The sequence below is a fragment of the Nycticebus coucang genome, chromosome 15, assembly GCF_027406575.1.
Source record: "Nycticebus coucang isolate mNycCou1 chromosome 15, mNycCou1.pri, whole genome shotgun sequence".
In the NCBI taxonomy this organism is placed as follows: Eukaryota; Metazoa; Chordata; class Mammalia; order Primates; family Lorisidae; genus Nycticebus; species Nycticebus coucang.
In genome coordinates, this window is record NC_069794.1 from 90,665,972 (window position 1) to 90,690,420 (window position 24,449).

The 24,449-nt window shown below is 41.5% G+C and overlaps 1 protein-coding gene and 1 pseudogene across 2 annotated transcripts in view; both read left to right on the plus strand.

The window, feature by feature from the left end:
- LHFPL6 (LHFPL tetraspan subfamily member 6) overlaps positions 1-24,449 on the plus strand; it is a 298,609-nt gene that overhangs the window by 108,380 nt on the left and 165,780 nt on the right. The gene's annotated exons all lie outside the window — the stretch shown is intronic.
- On the plus strand, positions 21,148-22,694 carry LOC128566819 (CCA tRNA nucleotidyltransferase 1, mitochondrial-like; annotated as a pseudogene). Its single transcript, XR_008374649.1, has 2 exons — positions 21,148-21,366; positions 21,483-22,694. The product of XR_008374649.1 is annotated as a CCA tRNA nucleotidyltransferase 1, mitochondrial-like (transcript).

The following is a 24,449-nucleotide window of genomic DNA, read 5'->3' on the forward strand; positions in this document are numbered from 1 at the left end:
TCTCTCTTTGAGAGCCGGGCTGTGCTAGGGACTTCTCCACCACAGCTGTAGACTATTCACACTTTTAGTTTGTACTGGTTTTTTTCCTTCCTGATTTTATCCTTTGCAGTAAATAAATCTCAGGGAGAAAGTGGCCCATATGACTTTCTAGAATTAAAAGTATCTGGATAGCTCCTAAGTTTCTATAGGTAGACGGAAAATGTATGAGTCATTGAGAGCACTTTAACAAATGGGGCGTGGTTAACCAGGCTTAGTGCAGCACTCCACAAAGCAGGTGCTTGATAAATGCCCTTTACCTTCGTGGAGCAGCTGATCAGGAAACAAGAAAAGTTTTTGGTTGATTCTGAATTAGGCATTAGATAACTCTGACCTTGGGAAAGTCACTTAACTCGTCTGTGTAAGTTTTAATTAGGAACTGGACTAATTACCTTTTATGGAATGGTTTGAGAAAAATCACTGAGAGCAGAGTAAAATTCTGGGAAAATAAATGAATATCAAAGTGTTAAATATGCCATATAGTAATAAAGCTTTAGAGGAAAATAGAAATGTTCAGTGATTTTTAGTGTCATAAATGATAGGTACTCTAGGTGGGGTTGATTTATCAGCGTTCATTACAGAGGTTTCAGTTGTAGGTAAGAGGAACGAAACGTTGTGAGGGTGTATTAGCCCTAAAATCAGTGTCTTCATTAGAGCCTCAATCGTGATAGGAGTGGGAATTAAACTTGGCAGTGAGGCGGAGAAGGTGACATCAGAGTTACTAAATTGAAAAGACTGCCACTCAGATCAAATCAGATAAGGCTATTACTGTCATCTCTGCCACTCTCAACACTGTAAAGAGAGTCCAGAAAATAAACCCTAAATTAAACAACTGTGCGCTCCTCCCCCATCTTTGGGATTGCTGTCCTAGAAGATTAAATATAAACTCAAAGCAGTAAGGCCTATCACTTCTATACAAATATTACAAGTTCTTTAGTCTCAAATTAATTTTCCCTGTGTCTGGACAAAATAAAAAGAGAAAATCTTACTGCTGGGGAGAAGTACATGATGCTGATAAATTTTAGCCAAGTGTTTTTAAAATACACACTTCAATTGTTCTGAGGAGCTTGTTTCTAGTGCCTTTATGGCATCAGAGTGGCACTGGGGATAGCACCGAACTCCTGCTGGGAATTTGGTAGAGTCCCTGCAAATAGGGCCTGTCTTTCTTCCTTTCTCTCCCCCAGTCAGGTCAAAGTTAGGAAAAATGGAGATGATGTATTGAGAATCAAACCAGCCCTTCTATACCTCTCACCTTGGCCTTCCTCATAAGGGTCACAGTCAATGCCAGTAACTGCACCCTCATGGTTTGTGATAACCTGATTTTCTCCTTCCTTTTGCTGAGCATTACCATAAAACCTGACATCGTGCCCCCACTCTGCCTCTTGTGGAGGCTGCAGTCAGTGGGGGTTTGGCTTCAAGTCCATTAGCAGATTTTGAAAGTAGTTTAGTTGCTCAAGACGATAAGCAAAGTGATCCATCTCTGAATCTGTATTCCCTACTGAAGGTAATAGATGAACTTGTTTTTCTGGCTTCATGATTTACAGCAGCAGTAAGATCTGGGAGAGGCCTTCGCATTTTGGGTTGCATAGTGTTATGATTTTCCTACAGAGGTTCCATGGAGCCACCTGCAGCCTGCGCATCAGAGATGCTACCAATACTGTGGTCATCTCCCCTGGTGACGGAGCTGCACCCAGGGTTTCATGGAAAGTAATGACAGAACTCTACTTGCAGCTGGTCATGGGAATGCCTCTGGCATGAGCAGCCCCTGGGTCTCTGTGGCAGCCAGTAGAGCAAACATTTTCTAAAATGAAATGTAATTAGCCTTCTCACTAATAACAGATTGCCTGCCTTCCTGTGGTGACTATTTTTGGTGTAGCCACATAGGAGACAAACTGCTTTTTTCTAAACTTCTCAGCTGTTGAAGTTTTGTCCAGGAAAACAGCCTTTCTTTTGTCCTCAGACTCCTGGTCCTCTGCATCTTTGGAAGTATAGATGTCATGCATTTTTGAAGTGCTGGGTTTTGAAAGAACCTTTTTTAGGGTCTTTAAAGTACTTCCCTTGGCCATCTGGTGAACATAGTGATATGAGGTATGTAGCACTTTTTCTAGGGTGAGTTCACAAACTTCATTGTCAGACTTCAGTATGACCACAGGTCTGATGGCCATTCCAGAAAAAGAGTTCCAAAATTGCCTTGAAGGGTGGCCTAGGCTCTGGTGCCTGTGCATAGCCTCCCAAAGGGAGGACTTCCAAGGTGACCATGGCGATATTTGGCAGTGAGGTATGTGGCACTTTTCTAGGATGAGTTTGTGAACATAATTGTCTGACCTCTGTCACATTTCATAAAATTGATCTCATGGTCTCAAGGTACTGTGGTCTAAATGTTTGTGTCCTTTCCCTCAAGGCATCTGCTGAAATCCTACCCACAGGTCATGGTACTAGGAGGGGGGTCTGGGGCTGTTGTCAGGGAGGAGCCCTCATGCATAGGGTCAGTGTCCCTTTGAAAGAGGTCCCAGGGAGTTGCCTTGCGCTTTCCATCCAGTGAGGACGCAGCGAGAAGATAGGCCCTCACCAGACACCAAATCCACCTTGTTCTAGGACTTGCCAATCTCTAGAACTGTGAGAAATAAATTTATGTCGTTTATAAGCCACTCACTTTATGGTATTTATTCATTTATTTATTTATTTTTAGAGATAGAGTCTCACTCTGTTGTTAGCTTGGCTCACAGCAACCTCAAGCCCCTGGGCTCAAGCCGTCCTCCTGACTCAGACTCTTCAGTAGCTGGGACCACATGTGTGCACCACAACATTGGGCTGATTTTTCTGTCACCTGCTTGCTCAGGCATCCCTACTGGCCTCAAGGGATCTTCCCGCCTAGTACCAGGGAGAGCCATCTGGCACAGCCCATGGTATTTATTTATAGCAGCTAAACAGACTGAGACACAAGGGATCAAGTTAGCTGAGCTCTCTTTTCTCTCTCTTCTTCTCTAACCTTTCTTTTTCATAGAGTTTCCATTAACTGAATACCTACCATGTGCCAGGCTCTTTAAATCTACTATTTTATTTTACCTACATATTTGGCCCAAGGGATTGTTTCTCTTGACTTTAGATGAAGAAACGGAATCTGGGAGAGGTAAAATGACTCCCAGCATCACCTAGCTGGTTAGTAATTGAACCAGATTTAGTCCTAGGTCCTTGGATTTCTGAAGCCCGAATTCTTTCAACCACTACTGGTCCCAATCCTGGCTGTAGAAAAGCATAACTTGATATATGACACAAAATCAAAAACAAGCAGCCTAAGCTTCTCATATCCCCAGCCTCAAGCTTGGTGCCTGGCACTTAACAGACTTGCCCTAAATATTAATTTAATACCCAGAAGTTTCAGCAGGTACTAAGGAATCTATAATGTTTCAATCATTGAATGACCATATACTTACACAAAAGTCCAATGTGGTTATTGAAAAGAGAAACATCCAGACAGGTTAATGGGCTTGTTCCCTGGAGCACCATGCTTACCATTTCACTCCTAGCCTCTAAAATGAATGTCGTTTCTTTCTGTGCCTTTAACTGAAATATTGTAATCACTCAGCAAATGATTTGAGAACTCTGTAAGTACAATGCAAATGAAAAGGATCATTATCATGAAACAGATTATCAGAGAAATCCCATACAAGATAGACTCATGGCATCCTATTAAATGAAATTAATGGGTCAGGGGGAGAGAAGCTGTAATGTGGGGATACGGCATAGCAGGGAGGATCTGGGACACCCAGGTCCTGAAACCTGAATGGATTCATTAATTTGAGATATCCTTTCATGTTAATCAAATGTGTTACAAGGTCTCAAGGCAACATCTAATGTACTTTTCCCTGCTTGAGCCACACTGTCTGCTTCTGAAGGCCTGTTCTTCCACACCTGAAAGTGGAAAAGCAGATATACACGTGGGGCATGAGGAGGATGGGGTGCAGCCAGGTCACATTTCAACTAGGAAGATGCAGGGGGTGGTGGGGCAGTCCAGACACCCCAGTCGCACAGTTAAACCACTTTCCTGCTTCCACCTCATGTGATCAGCCATATAAGCAATCTGTTAATAAAAATGGAAAATTCTGGGATAATGAGTTAAAAAGGAATGCCCATAACTCACTCAGGAAATACTTATTTTTGGCACACACAGTACTGCTCTCCTGACTGTCACAATACAGTGAAGCGTGGCAGGTTGGATTCAAATTAAATCTTAAATGGCTGTGGAACCTAATTCCTATTAAATACACTAGCGAATCTATAGTTTTGTGTTGAGCTATAGTTATAGAAAGGGGTTTCTGTGAATCATTTTACTTTGATATGACAGGGATAATCTTTTGCATTAGCTAGAAATTGTTTGGGTAAAATAAGGATATTGATTCCAATCTGGTTTTATGGGTAATGTTCAGAGCAGCGGTTAGGAGCTTGGTGGGACAGTGTGGGAGTGAGGGGGGAGGATGGCTGTGGGGCTCTGGAACCAGGCTGCAGGATGAAATCCCATCCCCGGAGCTTTCTTAAGTGAGGGACCTCGGGCCATGTACCTTCTCTCTCCTTCAACTTTCCCATGGATCAAATGAGGATACTAACATGTCCTGAACGATTGTTTCCTCATCTACCAAACAGGGAGTGGGTGGTGAAAAATGTGCTTTCCTTAGAAAGCTGACACTAGCCATAGTCGCACAAATAAAGCGATGGCCTTGGAGGCCAGGGTGCTTCTGGGGACTTCCTGCCTTTTCCAAAGGGAAGTTGCTTCAGCACCATCATCATGACTGTAAATAAATACGACCCACCCAGGCTATTTGAACAGTGTTATGGGGGACCCTTGGCAGAATCTCTCCATAAGACCTGAGACGTTAGCATGGTAACAGGAGGATATTTTTCATCCTGATGGAAAGCCGCTGAGGTTAACATTCTATGCCTGTTGTCTAAGGCTTCTGGGTCACCAAGCCGTTGCGTGCTCCCAGAGGCTGTGTAGTCAAACTTTCTGTGAGGTCTCTCATTGCATAGAAATCATGCTCACTTGGTTTTCTGTACAGGGAGAACTTCTCCCAGTGTCCTACACAGTAAGAGAGAAGCTCAGTTCTTACACATGGTCTGGATATCTTCCCTGAGGATACTCATGGGTCAGGGCACCCTGTCTTCTTAACCAGGACGCTCTACTTGACTCACTAACGCAAAGCTGTGTCTGTGGTACTCTTTAGAAAAGCTAGGCAGAGAAGCAAATGATATTAGAGTTGCTTCGCTAAGGACAATCCCTGCTAATATTGCCATTTATGAGCTTTCCCCCCTTTTCTCAGCACAGGTTTTAGTTTGGGCTTAAAACCTGATTATTACACTACCCAAATAACTCTGTTGTGTTTTTAGTTTTAGAAGTATTTTTTATTTCCTTTAAAATTTTTCATAGACAGCTTTTGCTAGTGTTATAAAATTCACGTGGCGTAATTTACAGTTCTTTTGTTACTTGATGTTAAAGCCTTTCAGTAGTCCAACTGTGTTGTAAGTAATACTTTGATGACCACTGAGGATTGTTTTCTTATAATATATTCCTAAAAGTGGAATTACTCGGTCAAGGCTGTAAGTATTTTAAGTCTCTTGATATAAATCACCAAGTTGCCTTCTAGAAGCCTGGAATAAACCTAAATGACAAACAATAGGTGCATGGTTACATAAATTAGGCATATTCATATAGTGCGATATTATACAGCTATTAAAATTATTCAAGAAGAATTTTTGTGATGATTCTTACAATGATAAAGCCGGATACTTCACTGAGAAGTTTTAAGTGGTATTCAGAGTGGGAGGTTAAAGGCAGGATATTTATGAGTTTTTTTAGGATATAGTATAAGGTGATCCTTTCAAGACAGGGTGCAGAGAGTGAGGGGCTTTTGGGGGGGGTTGGGTTAATTAGGTATGGTGAGGTCAAGACATAATAATTTACAATTGATAGATAACAGTGACAGGGTTTCAAAGCAATCTTCAGAGAGTTGATGAGCTAGGCTGAGCTGACTCTTATTACGAGTTTAGTACTTTCTGTATGTTTTTAGAGGAAAACAGTAAAGTTATTTGCAATTTTGTTTTCTTGGGCAAGAGTTTTTGGTAGTATTCAAGTTATTTTATTGTGGACAGTCAGGTAGTAAAGTCATACTGTAAAGCCACTCTAGGTTCTGTAGAGTCACATCTGTAGTCATATTTCCCACGGGATCACTGCACTCTTAAGTTCTTCCTATGATCCTGTGTGGCTGGCTTCAGTTTGCACAGCCCTGAAACAGTATTTCCTTCCTTCAAGTTGTAGCTCAATTGAGAATAGGATGAATTGTAGAAAACAGGACTGTTTGTCCTTCAGATGCCTTTTCTCCAGAGAGAACAGATCTTAAGTACATTTTATTTATTTAAAGAGATAACTTTTTATTGTTATAAAATCAATACATGCTTTTTATAGAAAAATTGGAAAATAGAGAAGAAAATGTAAAGGACATTGTGATGGTTACTTTTATGTGTCAACTTGACTGGACCACAGGGTGCCCAGATATTAGGCTAGGTATTATTTCCAGAAGTGTCTTGTGAGAGCATTTCAAAATCAGATTAGCATTTGAATCAGGGGACTGAGAGAGTGAAGCAGACTGTCCTCCCCAATATTCTAGGCATCATTGAATCCATTGAGGACCTGAATAGAACACAAAGGTAGAGGAAGGGAGAACTTGCTCTCTCTGCTGCTCTCAGACCAGGACTTAACTCCATCAGCTCCTGGTTCTCAGGCTTTTGGACTCAGACTGAATTACACCACCAGTTTTCCTGGGTCTCCAGTTTGTAGCTGGCAGATTATGGGATTTCTCAGCTTCCACAGTCATGAGAGCCAGTTCCTTATAATGAATATCTCTATTCTGAATATTAAGATTTCCCCCACATATCATCGTGGAGACATGGTATTGTCCTGAAAACATGCTTTGATTGTGATGTTGCAGACAGAACAAAGGATATAGATGCTTAGGGCAAGGTATAGGGGACAGTGCCTGGAGCTTCCATGTCCTACCTGGGCACACCACCTGCAGGAGCCTCCACCTGTTCAACTATCCAGAATCTCTTGCTTTAGAAAAATATTACATTGTTCATTAATATAAAGCTTTAACTTTTTTGAAAAACAAAGTTTATATGTGGATATTTTTGGATATAAGCAGAAAAAAGACAAAGGAAACATAATAACAGTGAATGCCTTTGGTTAAAGATCTGCAGGTAATTTTAATTTTTTATTATCATAATGCATTCCAAAGTTACTACAAGAAATGTGTGTTCCTTTTATAATTAGAAATTGCTTTCTAAAAGCATTTAACGAAGGGTACCATGGTGTTAAGGTTCCATCATTCATATGAATGGTTTTGGCTGTTTTCATGATCTTGAACAAAAATGACCCTACCAAATTCACTGAGAAAGTGACTGCTTATCTTTCAGGCTTAGTTCATGTGCTCTAGATTTTAGATTTGGGGGCATTAAGGGAATGACACGAAGGAGGCATCTCATAATTGCTGCCTTCACATGTTCAGATGTTTGCCTAAATTCAGTAATTCTGTAAGTGGTGAGTTCAGGTCAGCATACTCAACAGTATGTTCATGCATTAACTCATTCATTTATTCATTCTGGGTTGTTCAATGAGTACTCACAGTCCTTGACACTATACTAGTGATAGGGAGATAGAAAAGATGAAGGAAAACTATTTCTGCCTGCTAGAAGGCCACAGCTTATAGTGAGAAGCGCTTGACTCATGCCAAAATTCTTTGAAATTACCAAATGTAATGTAAATTGCTGTCTTCTACTGCTTACATATCTTTAATGTTGTTTCATTTGATTTCCTTCTTACCTGTACATATTTATTGCTTGAGAACTACGCTGTCTGATGCAGTAGCCACTAACCACATATAGCTATTAAAATTAAATGAAATTAAGAATGGACTTTGCTGCATTTGCCGTACTTCAAGTGCTTAATAGCCACATGCGGCTGGTGGCTGTCACGTGGGACAGCGCAGAAATCTGTTTGGACAGCCCTGCTGTAGAAGGAAGCAGCTCTCTGTCTGTCTTTTGCCTTTATTCTCTCTCCATGCCCTTACTGAGTCCTTTCTAGACTTGAATTGTAGCCTCCCAAGTGAACTTTAGGTATTGCCCTTGAAATTGATCTGCACATCCTCGTCACACAGCTAATCCTTAAAGAACCATGATGAATTTGCCACTCCTCATGTAAGAACTCCTAGGTAGTTTATCTCTTGGCAGTCTCTTTGGGAAGGCCCCTCAGAGCCTCTAAAACCTACCTTCAACCTCTCCTTCAAGTCTCTTCTCTCCGTGACTTCAGCTAGGTGCAACCATTCCCTCCATCCCAAGCTTCTTCTGTTCTTTCTTGCCTCTGCTGCCTTTTATGCTAAGCTTCTCACTGCCAGAAATGGTTATTTCCCCTTATTGCCTAGACTAAGAATTACTTCAGATTTCACCCCTGCTTGAATCCTTTGATTTCCAGGCCATCACAAGTCACCCCTTCCTCCTCCTTATACACAGCTCCAAATCTGTTAACTCCTACCATCACTGCCTACCATTCTGTGCACACACCTTTTTCCTCTTCCATACTATAATGTCCTGGAGTTTGCATGCGCCCCCACGGTAGGGCTCGCAGATGTTTGTAGATTCATTTTAGAAGCACACTGCAGTAGCTGCCTTTATTTTAATCGCGCTGTGTGAGTGCACTAGCAGGGTGGCCCTCCTTCTAGCAGGGTTGGACTTCACTGTCCTTTTTAGAGAGCTAGTGTTTTGCCTCATGCCTGATGTAATTGGGAGCACTTGAATTTAGTACTGATCTTGCTTTTGTAGGCCTTCCAGGAAAATAAGAGTTCATTAAAAACACGGAAGAGAATGACATAAATAATAGAAAAATTCCAAAGCCAAAAGTATCAATGAGTGAAGAAAAGCTGTACCGTTAGCAGCCGTCTCTCTCCAGCTTTACTTTTCAAATTAAATGAATCATTAAAGCTTCCTTGAGACTTTGCAATGTTATTGTTCTAATTGTTGGAGTTACCAGTTCACATATTGTAGTTGCAATTTTGTGGCAGATGTTTAGCAGAACACTAATTACACGGCCACCGATGGAGCTGTCATTCCAGCATTAGCGACCACTGACTGGCTGTAGCCGTATCTTTTTCCTAAACACTCCAGCAAATCAGCATTCATTGCATCCAGTATTGTTTTGTCCAGAGCAGAGATGGTGTTAACCGAGACCGATATCCCTGAGAAATTGCCTCCTGCTGTCACGACTGGGCCCCCTTCTCCTTCAGGCGTTCTGTGACGCTTACTCACCCCGCACCCACCTGGTGACTATGATTTTTGTCTTTATGACTCTGTTTCATTCGCCTCCCTTTTGGTTTGCACCTGCACTGTGGCCCTGTTCTAAGAGATGCCTAAGCAATTATTACATCTTTTAAGATCAGTGAAGAAGACGAACAGGAACAGGAGGGACTGAGTCCTGCACAGGATCATCTTAATTCCATTGTCTTTTATTTAAAAACATTATTACTTCTTGTCTCCGACGGCAGGTAAAGGAATAGAAGTTTGGATTTGATTTAAATTGTTGCGTGATGTTAATTTCTTACCTGGTACCTTTTCCTGTTTATGAGGGCTGTTAGTTTAACTTTACTTCAGCTCTTCAGAAATTGTATACAGTCTTCAAAAGTTGTATAGTCAATTCAGATCCAAAAGCCATAGCATATTTCTCTATTCCTTTGATATATCTTTTAAATGAACAGACATGAAAATCTGTGGAATTGTATAGTTTTGCATATACAGGGTAGCCATAAAGTTCATGTGCAATTTAAAATAATGTGCCAGTTTAAACTGCACACCAACTTAACAGCCACCCTGTATTTTAAGATTAATGGAGAGCTGAGAGATTATGGAGTTTAATCCTTGTAAGGAAATGTTGGCTTGCAGAACTGATGTGCTTTGAGAAGGGCCCACCCCTAGGGGCAGCACTGGGACAGGTCCTCAACTTCCAGGTCACTGCTCCATCAAAGAGACTTTTTAGCTCTAGAAATAGAGAAATCTATCGGGTTTGCAAGACAATTCTTCAAGAGTTGTACCTTAAGGTTCCTAGACGTTCCAGTACGGTCAGTGAGAAGGGACACTAAGAAAGGGCTTCAGTGGGTAGGGAGAAAACCTGGTCCACTGAACCAGGGAGTCTGGAGGGCCCATAAGAATGTGCATGTGATGTAACCTAGGTTACCAGTGACCAATAGACAGAGACCATCAGTGACCAATAGAAAGAGACCATCAGTGACCAATAGAAAGAGACCATCAGTGACCAATAGACAGAGACCATCAGTGACCAATAGACAGAGACCATCAGTGACCAATAGGAAAGGGCAATAGTGGGGGCACTGAGAGGCCGATGAAAGACTTGCAAGCAATTTCATTTTTTTTTTCTTTTTTTTACACCCTGCAGGCCTTTGTCTCCATCTTCCACCTTTTCTCCTTCTTGAGAGGAACTGACTTCCAACTCTCTTTGGAAGTGCTCTAAACTTTCTCTTTGTTCTTCCTAAATAAAATCTCTCTGGTACCCTGAAACTTGTGTAGGTTTCTTTGCTCTCTGTCCACACTGCCTGTGCTGCTTCAGTTTTATTTTCAGTCTCTACTCATTTGCCCTGCCTTGGTTGAACTTTCTAGCTCAGCCCGGTGAAGTAATTGAATCAGGTCAACTGGGTTTGGGACCCCCAACCCCTAACAGCCAACTTTTAGGTTCTAATATCACTGTTCACTGCCTTTTTTTTTTGAGACAGAGTCTCACTGTGTCACCCTGGGTAGAGTGCTGTGGCATCACAGCTCGTAGCAACCTCCAATTCTTGGGTTTAAGTGATTCTGTTGCTTCAGCCTCCTAAGTAGCTGGGACTGCAGGTGCCTGTCATAACACCTAGCTGTTTTTTTTTTTGGTTATAGTTGTTGTTTGGCTGGCCCAGGCTGGGTTTGAACCTGCCAGCTCTGTTGTATGTGGCTGTTGCCCTAGCCGCTGAGCTATAGGTGCCGAGCCTGTTCACTGCCTTTTGCACACCAGTCTTGATGTGGGCCCCCAACATGATGAGACGCCACAGAACCATCCACAGCAAATGATTTAAGAGGACTCCACAGTCTGCTGCCAGATCTGCTTACATAATAGAGGAGAAATAGGAGACCTTAAAGTATGCTGCTCAGATCATCCAGGAGAGGCTGAAAGCTGAGCTAACAAAGAAGGGAAGAGGAGCCACGTAAACCAAATGGTTGTCTATTAAGGATGTTTTTGTCTACACCCTCCAAATTCATGAAAAAGGACGTGGAATCTAAAGCAATGTGTGCAAAGACAAACCTGTTGAGTCCCAGCAGTGAGCAGTGATGACAGGTTGTTTTTGTGTTATGATAAATTGCTATGGATGTTTTAAAACTAATTAGCACCACTCACTGCCTGGCCTCAGAACCAAAGAGCAGTGTCACTCAGCTTCATGTCACTCTTCAGGAAATGGGAGGCCCAGGCCTTCCCCTGGGCGCTGACAGTCTCAGGGAGGTCATCTGTTGGCATCAAGTACATTATAATTAACCATGCGTACATGAATTAACAAGACATAATTACAGCTTTGTAAGATTTTGTTCACGTGCTTCGAAGTGTTTGTCTAATCTGGAAGGTCTGCCTCTAAGTTGATGGGCAAGAAGAGCATGATTTGGGGAGAGTGAGGGGGAGGGGAGGTCACGTGAAGGGCAGGATTGGGGAAGGCACAGACTGCTGGGATAACTGGAAGACTCGGGAAGAGTCGCCTCGCTGCTGGTCCACCACCTTTACTCAGTTTGCGTTAAGACTGTCAAAGGCTGATCTTTGACTTAGACCCTTTGGTAATTACCACTAAATTGGTGCCATAGTTTTGGAGGATGCTGTAACAAAAATACCATAAACTGGGGAACTGATAAGCATCATTTATTTCTCACTGTTCTGGAGGATAGGGAGTCCAAGATCAAGGTGCTGGCAGATTTTGTGTCTGATAAAGGTCTTTTCCCTGTAGGTAGCATCTTCTTGCTATCTCCTTACAGGGTGGAAGGACAGACAAGCTCCCTCAGCCTCCATTATAAGGGCACTAACCCCGTTCCTGAAGGTGGAGCTCTTATGACTTAATCACCTCTCCAAAGCCCCATAATACCCTGCCATGGGAGTTTAGGTCTCTGATTAGGAATTTGGAGGGGACACAGACACACACATTCAGACTGTACCACTGCATGTGATTTCTTAAAAAATGATTTTTTTCTTGTTCCTTCCTGGGATACGTAGCTAAAGCAATTAAAGAACATATTTCTTTTACTATCACCTAAAGTCTTGCCCACAAAATAACCCGAGTGCACTCTACTATGCAAAGTCTCTGACGTAATTCTGTGGACCACTTATATTTCACAGATGTGGGAATTTACTAACTGATGTCAAATGCTTTTAAAGTATAAAAGCACTTTCAAAGCCCAGTATGATTAATTCATAAAACCCTTCAGTGAGGTATGTAGGTGCTGAGCCTTATTATATTGTTGACATTATCTTTCTTATTTCACAGTCGGACACACTAAAATGTGGGAAGGTTAAATGTTTGAGCCAAGGTCACTTAGGAAACCCTGGATGCGGCTAAGGCCCTAAGGTGAAGCATGACCCTTTGTCTGCTAAAATTGGAGAGATTGCTCTTTTGTCTACTTGAAGTCAAGCCCAAAAGGCACTGTAAAGTTTTGAAAATTAAGAAATCTCTATTCCATCTTTTTTTTTTTTTTATTGTTGGGGATTCATTGAGGGTACAATAAGCCAGTTACACTGATTGCAATTGTTAGGTAAAGTCCCTCTTGCAATCATGTCTTGCCCTCATAAAGTGTGACACACACTAAGGCCCCACCCCCCTCCCTCCTTCCCTCTTTCTGCTCCCCCCCCCCATAACCTTAATTGTCAGTGTTGGAGGGACATATAATATCACCACACTGGCTGATGGTGCAGTTGTCATTGTTAACAATTTCTGGAAGAAATGCTTTCCAGAGTGGCCCTTTTTGTCTGCATCAGTTTCTAAAAGCTTTTCGGATTATATGTGTAGCTGATGAGAAACAGATCACGTTTCATTCATCAGTGAGTTAACTTCCATCTTCTTTTGGATAAAAAGGGTACATTTGCTTTCATTGAGTTGAGTTTTGACCCTGGTACAATCTCTGGCTGTCTCAGAAGATAGCAGCATTTGTACTGAAGTCTCTATCGTGTGCTGATTAAGTAACATTGAATGAATTAAGAGGAATATTCAAACAATTTTTAGTAATCTTTTAAAAGATCACTGAAAGCACAATTTCAACCTTTTCCTTGGGGTTACCCACTTGTTCTAAATTACTGAGGCAGAGCAATCCAGCCAGGAGCTAAACTGTTTTCTTTTGACATTAGACACCCTGAAATGTTAGCATTTTCTTCTATAAAAGGGTCTCAAAGTGACCCCTGCTTTTCAAGCTGGTTGGATTGCAATTCCCTTTGGGGAGACAGACTGGAATGCCTCTCTTCCCGGCAAATCTGTCATTAGAGCGGAACAAGACGCCCTGACCACAGCCACGCATTGGCAGCAAATTCAGTAACTGCTGGAGATGATACAGTTTGTCCTCCTGTGTCTGTTCCTACCAGTCACCTGCAGTTGCCAGGGTTGGTCTCAAAGATTTCTGATGTTTGCCCCCCCCATCTAGGTTTGTGTTTGTACCACCCATTCGTAAGTGATAGCACAGGGTTGGATTGTGATGCATTTTTAAAGATTCTGTATTAGCTGACCAGTTTACATTGTAGGTATCGAAAGCACTGCTATCAAGCCCGCACAGCAACTGCTTTGCTGCAGCTGCCCTTCCGTGAGAAACAGTGACGCTGACACGAAATCCCCTGCTAGAATGCAGAGTTAATCAATAATAGTGATCAAACGCTCCTCCAGAAACCATGAGGGATGGAAAAAGAGGGAAATCCTAGGTCTTGTCTTACAAAAATTCCGTCCTACTCTCCCGTCGGGTGGATGCCAACAGTCTCATTAACAAAGAGGACTTTCTGTAAATGGTGACACTGACCTGAGAAAACCGTGTGGAGAGGACTTGGGTTCAGCTGGTCTTGAGTTCAAGCTTTACTGACCCAACCGACTTTGTGGCCCAGAGCAGGTTATTTACCCCTGAGCCTTGGTTTTTTTAATCAATAAAATGGGAGTGATAACAGTTATCTTGGAGGGTTGTAAGGATTAGAAACATTGTAAATTGCCTTGGCCTAGAACTTAGTAAAAGATCAATGAATACCTACTATTGTTATTACCAACAGTAATGTCTAATCCATCTGTGGTCAGTGCAAATTGGTGGTACAAGTGTTAATGCTATGGGAGGTCAAAGCAAATTAAATGTCTTTCACTACAGTTTCTAGGTTTAAAAAAAATTGGGCTCGGGCGGTGCCTGTGGCTCAAGGAGTAGGGCGCCAGCCCCATATGCCGTGGGTGGCGGGTTCAAGCCCAGTCCCAGCCAAAAATGTAAAAAAAAAAAAAAAAAGGCTCATTTATCTGATATCTTTTGTTTTCTGACAATGTACGTATTTTCTTTTTCTTTTCTTTCTTTTTTTTGAGACAGAGTCTCAAGCTGTCACTCTTGGTGGAGTGCTGTGGCATCACAGCTCACAGCAACCTCAAACTCCTAGACTTAAGCAATTCTCTTGCCTCAGCCTCCCAAGTAGCTTGGACTGGGACTATAGGCGCCCACCACAACACCCGCCTATTTTTATGTTGTAGTTGTCATTGTTATTTAGCTGGCCCGGGCTGGGTTTGAACCCACCACCCTTGGTGCGCATGGCCGGCGCTGTAACCACTGTGCTATGGGCGCCAAGCCAATGTATGTATTTTCATAGTTGCTGTCATGTCACCTAGCTCTTGATTACTCATGGTGGTAGAAGCCAAGAAACAAATAATTGAAATTCCAAGGCAGAACACTGGGAAATCTTGTTTTAATCTGTCTCCTATGGCAGTATGTCATTAACCAGAATTCTACCAAAAGTCTAGTAAGCAACATGAGGAACTGGTTTTTATCTTCCTTCTATTTGTAGAAGGAAGCAACCCAGGGTGCTAAAGTGACTGAACATGGATGTCAGTGGGAGAAGAAAAGATTTCCCTTGAATCATTTATGAATTGAATAATTAATTGTAGAATACTTGAAAGGTGGCTGAACCCGTTTCTCTGAATCTGAATGTACAAATACAATTTTCAGCAAGCATTAAAATGCCTCCAAGTCATCATTGTTCAGTTGGAAAGTAGTGGTGCTGATAATCTGAACTCTGAGATAGAGGCTGAAACGTTCCTAGTTGTGTTTCGTAGGCAACACGGTTCTTTCTGCTGATTGGTCTGCCTTCGTAATTTGCTTGATCTGATGTTAAAGGGAGTTGATGTTCCCTGAGTGGTCATTGACTAATGAGGGCAGAGTGAGCCTTGAGCATGTGGGGTATCAGTAGAAACCTTTAGGGAATTGAAAAGAGGCTGTAGAAAATCCATAGGTTTACAAGTGGATAATTGAGAATTGTGTATAGATGAAAATTGCGCCTGTAAATAAATAAGTTCCCTCTGGCTAAACAAGGAAGAGAGGAAAAGTCTGTGAGACATTCTGAAGGTTAGGAGGATGGTAGCCACTCACACATACAAATCTGCAGGGAATCTGTCCACCACACACAGGCTCGCACCCCCTCATTTTGATGTTCACTTTAAAGGTGTAAGCAGGGCTCCCAGGGGCAAGGCTGCAGAGATGTTCAAGCCAGGTTTATGGAAAGGAGACAGTGACTTCCCCGGGAAGTACAAGGATGGCATCCAGGGGCAGTTAGAGACCCCTTTTATATGAGGTTAGTATTTAAAATTCACAACTGACGGTAGCAACGGTTCTCAACCTGTGGGTCATGACCCACAGGAACTGTATCAAAGGGCTGCAGAATTAGGAAGGTTGAGAACCACTGGACTGAAGCCTCCTGCTTAGACGTTTGGTTCTTTTAGAGATAGTCCACATTCATAGAAAGGCATTAAAAAGGAGAATAAATCATCCCTGAACATAAGGGGAAGGAGGAAAAATGTAAAGAGGGCAGTGAAGGAAACAGAGAGGGAGGGGCTGTCAGTTTTTTCATCAGTGCTGATTTTTTCTTTCTTTTTTTTTTTTTTTATTAAATCATGGCTGTGTACATTAATGAGATCATGGGGCACAACACACTGGTTTTATAGACCGTTTGACACATTTTCATCACACTGGTTAACATAGCCTTCCTGGCATTTTCTTAGTTATTGTGTTAAGACATTTATATTCTACATTTACTAGTTTCACATGTACCCTTGTAAGATGCACCGCAGGTGTAATCCCACCAATCACCCTCCCTCCGCCCATTCTCCCCCCTCCCTTCCTTCCCTCCTTCCCTTCCCCCTATTCTTAGGTTATAACTGGGTTATAGCTTTCATATGAAAGCCATAAATTAGTTTCATAGTAGGGCTGAGTACATTGGATACTTTTTCTTCCGTTCTTGAGATACTTTGCTAAGAAGAATATGTTCCAGCTCCATCCATGTAAACATGAAGGAGGTAAAGTCTCCATCTTTCTTTAAGGCTGCATAGTATTCCATGGTGTACATATACCACAATTTATTATTCCATTTGTGGATCGATGGGCACTTGGGCTTTTTTCATGACTTAGCAATTATGAATTGGGCTGCAATAAACATTCTAGTACAAATATCTTTGTTACAATGTGATTTTTGGTCTTCTGGGTATATACCTAGTAGAGGAATTATAGGATCGAAAGGCAGATCTATTTTTTGATCTCTAAGTGTTCTCCAAACATCTTTCCAAAAGGAATGTATTAATTTGCATTCCCATCACCAGTGTAGAAGTGTTCCCTTTTCTCCACATCCACGCCAACATGTCTGGTCTTGGGATTTTCTGATTTGGGCTAATCTTACTGGAGTTAGATGATATCTCAAAGTAGTTTTGATTTGCATTTCTCTGATGATTAAGGATGATGAGCATTTTTTCATATGTCTGTAGGCTGTGCGCCTGTCTTCTTCAGAGAAGTTTCTCTTCAAATCCCTTGCCCAGCCTGCGATGGGATCCCTTGTTCTTTTCTTGCTTATACATTTGAGTTCTCCGTGGATTCTGGTTATTAAACCTTTGTTGGAGACATAACCTGCAAATATCTTCTCCCATTCTGAGGGCTGTTTGCTTGCTTTACTTACTGTGTTCTTGGCTGTGCAGAAGCTTTTTAGTTTGATCAGGTCCCAGTAGTGTATTTTTGAAGCTGCTTCATTTGCCCAGGGGATCCTCCTCATAAAATACTCGCCCAGACCAATTTCTTCAAGGGTTTTCCCTGCACTCTCTTCTAGTATTTTTATAGTTTTATGTCTTAAGTTTAAATCTTTAATCCAGTGAGAATCTATCTTAGTTAATGGTGAAAGGTGTGGGTCCAGTTTCAGTCTTCTGCAGGTTGCCAGTCAGTTCACTCAGCATGATTTGTTAAATAGGGAATCTTTTCCCCACTGAATGTTTTTAATCGGCTTGTCAAAGATCAAATAATGGTAAGTAGCTGAGTTCATCTCTTGATTCTCTATTCTGTTCCAGACATCTACCTCTCTGTTTTTGTGCCAGTACCATGCTATTTTGATCACTATCAATTTATAGTATAGTCTGAGGTCTGGTAGCGTGATTCTTCCTGCTTTGTTTTTATTTCTGAGTAATGTCTTGGCTATTCGAGGTTTTTTCTGATTCCATATAAAATGAAGTATTATTTTTTCAAGCTCTTTAAAGTATGACAGTGGAGCTTTAATAGGGATTGCATTAAAATTATATATTGCTTTGGGTAGTATGGACATTTTAACTATGTTGATTCTTCCTAGCCATGAGCATGGTATGATTTGTTAACATTTTCAGCTATTTCTTTTCGTAGAGGATCATAGTTCTCTTTATAGAGATCTTTCACGTCATTTGTTAGATAAACTCCCAACTATTTCATCTTGTTTGGCACTACTGTGAATGGAATAGAGTTCTTAACTGTTTTTTCAACTTGACTATTGTTGGTATATATAAAGGCTACCGATTTATGAATGTTGATTTTGTAACCTGACATGCTGCTATATTTCTTGATCACTTCTAAGAGCTTTGTAATAGAATCCCTGGTGTTTTCCAGATATACAATCATATCATCTGAGAAGAGTGAAAGTTTGATCTCTTCTGAGATAGCCATCCCTAGTTGCGATGGCTAAAACTTCCATTATAATGTTAAAAAAGCAGTGGAGACAATGGGCAGCCTTGTCTGGTTCCTGATCTGAGTGAAAATGATCTCAATTTAACTCCATTCAATATGATATTGGCTGTGGGTTTGCTGTCCATGGCCTCTGTCAGTTTAAGAAATGTCCCTACTATACCAATTTTCTTAAGTGTTCTGATCATGAAGAGATGCTGGATATTATCAAAAGCTTTTTCTGCATTGATGGAGAGAATCATATGGTCTTTTTTTTTTAAATTTGTTTATGTGCTGAATTATATTTATAGATTTACGTATATTGAACCATCCTTGAGACCCTGGGATAAAACCGACTTGGTCATGATGTATAATTTGTTTGATGTGTTGCTGGATTCTGTTTGTTAGGATCTTGTTGAATATTTTTGCATCTATATTCATTAGTGATATTGGTCTATAATTTTCTTTTCTTGTTGGGTCTTTTCCTGGTTTGGAGAGCAGGGTGATGTTTGCTTCATAGAACGTGTTGGGTAGTCTTCCTTCTTTTTCTATATTATGGAACAGGTTGAGTAATACTAGTTCCTCTTTAATGGTTTGGTAGAATTCTGATGTGAAGCCATCTGGTCCCGGGCTTTTCTTTTTAGGGAGATTTCGTATGGTTGATGCTATTTCAGAACTTGATATTGGCCCGTTCAACATTTCCCCTTGATTCTGGCTAAGTCTTGGAAGGTGACGTGCTTACAAGTATTGGTCAATTTCCTTCATATTTTCATATTTCTGAGAATAAAGTTTCTTGTAATATTCATTAAGGATTTTTTGAATTTCTGAGGAGTCTGTTGTTACTTCATCTTTGTTGTTTCTGATTGATGAGATTAGAGATTTTACTCTTTTTTTCCTGGTTAGGTTAGCCAAAGATTTATCTATTTTATTGACCTTTTCAAAAAACCAACTTTTTGATTGATTGATCTGTTGTATAATTCTTTTGTTTTCAATTTCATTTAATTCTGCTCTAATTTTGGTTATTTCTTTTCTACTACTGGGTTTGGGGTTGGAATGTTCTTCCTTTTCCAGTTGCTTGAGATGTCCCATTAAGTTGTTAACTTCCTCTCTTTCTGTTCTCTTGAGGAAGGCTTGCAGTGCTATAAATTTCCCTCTTAGGGCTGCCTTTGCGGTATCCCAGAGGTTCTGATAATTCGTGTCTCTGATAATTGTCGTTTTGTTCCAAAATTTTGGCAATTTCCTTCTTAATCTCTTGTCTGACCCAGCTATCATTCAGCATAAGGTTATTTAACTTCCATGTTTTTGTATGAGTATGCAGATTCCTATTGTTACTGAGCTCAACTTTTATTCCATGGTGGTCCGAGAAGATGCAAGGAATAATTTCTATTCCTTTAAATTTAGTGAGGTTAAACATGTGACCTAAGATGTGATCGATTTTGGAGTATGTTCCATGGGCTGATGAGAAGTATGCCTATTCAGTTTTGTTGGGATGAAATGTTCTGTTGATGTCTGTTAAATCCAAATGTTGGATGGTTACGTTTACATCTAAATTTCTTTACACAGCTTTGTATTGGAGGATCAATCCAACACTGCCAAAGGAGTGTTAAAATCTCCAACTATTATGGAGCTGGAGGAAATCAAGTTGCTCATGTCTGTTAGAGTTTCTCTTATAAATTGAGGTGCATTCTGGTTGGGTGCATAAATATTAATAATTGAAATCTCATCATATTGAATATTACCCTTAACAAATATGAAGTGACCATTGTTATCCTTCCTTCCTTTTGTTGGTTTAAAGCCTATTGTATCTGCAAATAGAATTGCAACATCTGCTTTTTTCTGATTTCCATTTGCCTGAAATAGGGACGACCAACCTTTCACCCTGAGTCTATATTTATCTTTTAAGGTAAGATGAGATTCTTGTATGCAGCAAATATCTGGCCTGAGTTTTTGTATCCAGTCAGCCAACCTGTGTCTCTTTAGAGCACAGTTTAAGCCATTCACATTAATGGAGAATATTGGTAAGTCTGAGAAAATGTTGTGTATAGAGTTTTTCGAAAGTCCAGTGGACATTTTTAATCGTTTCACCACTGTGGAATTTGGAGTTTGATGAAAAGTTTCTGAGTGAGTTTACTTTTGTGGTAGAGGATTGGGCTGATCATTATGGAGGATAGGTCTGAGAATATCCTGAAGAGCTGGTTTGGTTAGGGCAAATTTCTGCAACATATGAATGTCATTAAAGTATTTAATTTCTCCATCATTAATGAAACTCAGTTTAGCTGGATACAGGATCCAGGGTTGAAAGTTATTTTGTTTTAGGAGATTAAAATTTGATGACCACCCTTTCCTGGCTTGAAAAGTTTCAGGAGAGATATCTGCAGTTATTCTAATCTTCCCTTTGTAGATTATGGTTTTCTTACATCTGGCTCCTTTCAGACTTTTCACCTTCATATTAACTTTAGTGAAGTTAATTATGATGTGCCTGGGGGATGTCTTATTTGTGTTGAGTCGTGCTGGGGTTCTGAAATTGTCTATCTGAATTTCAGAATCTCTTGACGTGTCTGAAAAATTCTCTTTCATAATTTCATGGAGAAGAGCCTCTGTGCCTTGTGAAGCCACTTCATCACTTTCAGGGATTCCAATGAAGTGGATAGTAGCCTTCTTTGAATTATCCCAGAGCTCTCTGAGAGAATGATCCGTTTTTGCTCTCCATTTGTCTTCCTCTTTGAGAGTTTGGGAGCGTTCAAAAGCTTTGTCTTGGGGATAAGCGGACGCGCGAGGATTGGGGGGGGCCTGCCTTGTCTCCCGCGTGGCCTGGGTGGGCAGACGCCCGCTGTCCTGGGGGAAGGCGGGAGCAGGGTGTGGCCAGAGGCCTCCGTGGCACTGGATGCATGGTTGGTGACTTTCCAGATGCTGAGGTACCTGCATTCTAGGCACAGGCCAGTACTGAGCTGTAGTTGGGCTAGGCTGTGCCTTCTGAAGCGGTGTCTGTTTACAATGAAGTTGCAGTCTCCAGAATTCCAATCGCTTTTCACAGAAGGATTGAAGAGTCTGACAGTTTCTTAGATACCGCTTTAATATGAAGAAAGAAAACTTGAAAAAAAAAATAAACCCTCTTCCCAGTGAAGCCATTCTTTAATAGCTAGAATATCACAGTGCAGTTCCATCATGAGCCAAGTTGGTACAGAGATGAATAAGAATTATTTGTCAAAGAGAACCATGAATTAAGAATAGCAGGAGGTGCAGTGAGGGATTTATTAAACGGAGTGAAACCTCAGGATGTGGATTTTGCCACCACTGCTACCCCGACTCAGATGAAGGAGATGTTTCAGTCGGCTGGGATTCGGATGATAAACAACAAAGGAGAAAAGCACGGAACAATTACTGCCAGGCTTCATGAAGAAAATTTTGAAATTACAACACTACGGATTGATGTCCTCACTGATGCAAGATATGCTGAGGTCGAATTCACAACTGACTGGCAGAAAGATGCTGAACGCAGAGATCTCACTATAAATTCAATGTTTTTAGGTTTTGATGGCACATTATTTGACTATTTTAATGGTTATGCAGGTTTAAAAAATAAAGTGAGATTTGTTGGACATGCTAAACAGAGAATACAAGAAGATTATCTAAGAATTTTAAGATATTTTAGGTTTTATGGGAAAATTGTAGACAAACCTGGTGACCATGATCCTGATACTTTGGAAGCAATTGCAGAAAATGCAAAAGGCCTGGCTGGAGTATCAGGAGAGAGGATTGGGGTTGAACTGAAAAAAATTCTTGTTGGTAACCATGTAAATCATTTGATTCACCTTATTTATGATCTTGATGTAGCTCCTTATATAGGTTTACCTGCTAATGCAAGTTTAGAAGAACTAAACAAAGTCTGTACAAATGTTGAAGGATTTTCACCAAAGCCAATGACTCTTTTGGCCTCATTATTCAAAGTACAGGATGATGTAACAAAATTGGATTTGAGGTTGAAGATTTCAAAAGAAGAGAAGAACCTTGGTTTATTTATAGTTAAAAATAGGAAAGATTTAGTTAAAGCAACAGATAGTTCTGAACCATTGAAACCCTGTCAAGACTTCATTATTGATTCTAGGGAACTTGATGCGACTACTCGTGTGTGTGAACTACTGAAGTACCAAGGAGAGCACTGTCTCCTAAAGGAAATGCAGCAGTGGTCCATTCCTCCATTTCCTGTCAGTGGCCATGACATCAGAAAAGTGGGCATTTCTTCAGGAAAAGAAATTGGAGCTCTATTACAACAGTTGCGAGAACAGTGGAAAAAAAGTGGTTATCGAATGGAAAAAGACGAACTTCTAAGTTACATAAAGAAGACCTAAAATTCATGGCTAATAAAATCCAGAAAATTTGGGGTAAAAAAAAAAAAAAAAAAAGCTTTGTCTTCAATGTCAGAAATCCTTTCTTCTGCTTGCTCCACTCTGTCACTGAGGGATTCTACTGTATTTTTCAGATCTTTGAGGGCTACAAATTCTTGCTTCACTGTGTCAAAATCTTTTGTGGTTTTGTCTTTAAATTCATTGAATTCTTGAGAAAAGTTTTGAATTTCTCCTCGAATTTCTAATTCCGACTTTTGAATTGGTCCTCAAATTTCTTAGTCCAAATTTTCCTCCATTTTATTAATCTTGTTTGCAATCCAAATTCTGAATTCGATTTCTGTCATCTTGGCCAGCTGTTTATGAATGGAATCTTCAGTTACATCTGCTAAACCTTTCCTGGGAGGCTTGATCTATTCTGGTTATTCATGTAACCAGAGTTTTTCTGCTGATTCCACCCCATGATTATTTTATACCCTTTGACTTTTCCCCTGGTGCTTTGTTGAGGACCCGTACAGTGGTACGGCCTGAGAATCTGGGGACCTGTTTGGTGTGGTGGGGCTAAGTGGCCCTGTCTTGTTTTCAGCTGGTCTCTGTCCAACCCTAGTGAAACAGTTACTCTGGGTTGAAGTCTCAGCTGTGGAGAAATACCAGCAATTGAGTCACCTTGCACCCCCATGGGTAACAGTTGGAAAAGGAAAATCAAACCTTCCTACAACCACACACCCAGGGCAGCACTTGGATAGTCCTTGGGTGGTTGGCTCAGTTCAAAATGTCCCAGTCAGTTGTCTCAGTCAGCACCTGTCTCAGGTGGGAGAGTTTAAAAAGGTCTCTGGCAAATAGATTGGAGGGGTCTGCTGACAACTCAAATATGACTTTCTCCAGTGCTCCGTGAAATCAGGAGAATCCACTCAGCAAATAGATTAGTCTGGGATGGTTCATACCTCCTTCCCCACCTTGCACCTCTGTCACACCCAGTCACTGATAAACCCGCAGGGCTGTGACCCAGTTGTCTCTAATGAGCAGATACTCCAGGGGTTTGCACCTGTCTGAATCACAAGGAAATCTATGTCTGCTCAGCCAGGCTGCTGCTCACTGCCTCTATCCAGCAGGGGGAGGTGAGGCCTGACAACCTTGGGTGCTTGATGGAGGCTGGGGGGGGTTTCACTCAGTCCAGCCCTGCCCTTGATTGATGTTACTCACAGAACAGAACAACATTGTGGGAATTTGTTTCTATCCCTACTAAATTCCCCTGCAGAAGGGAAACTGTTTTGAGTTCCCAGAACCTGTGCCTCAGGCCATGTCTGTATTGCTGTACGTTCTCAGCTGTTTGTATTCGCAGCATCGTTAACTGTCAGATCCAGCCTCTGCCTGCCCTACTTTGTTTAAGCGGATGGTCCCCTGGGTGCCGGGTGCATCTTAGGCTCAGTAAAGCGGTCTTCTGGGTCAGCCCTGCCCTGGGAATCTCCCGGCTCTGTGCATGCGTTTTCTAGTCCCTGTGCTCCACTCAGGCTGGTACTGCCTCAGGCAAACCCTTTACTCACAGGGCCTGTGTTTCCATCCCAGATCTGTTCCGCGGTAGTTGCCACCTAATAAGATGCCCGGCCTCCTCTGGTTGCCCAGAGAGACAGGGGGTGTGACTTCGGAATATCCGGGGGTGAGCGCTATTATTGCCAAAACGGCTGTTGCTCTGCACCTCGGGGCACCGCCACTCCTGCGTGGTTCCCTCTTAGCCAACTGTCCTCCCCTTGCTCCTGTGCTGCAGAATCGGCACTGACCAGCTGCAGTCCAGGC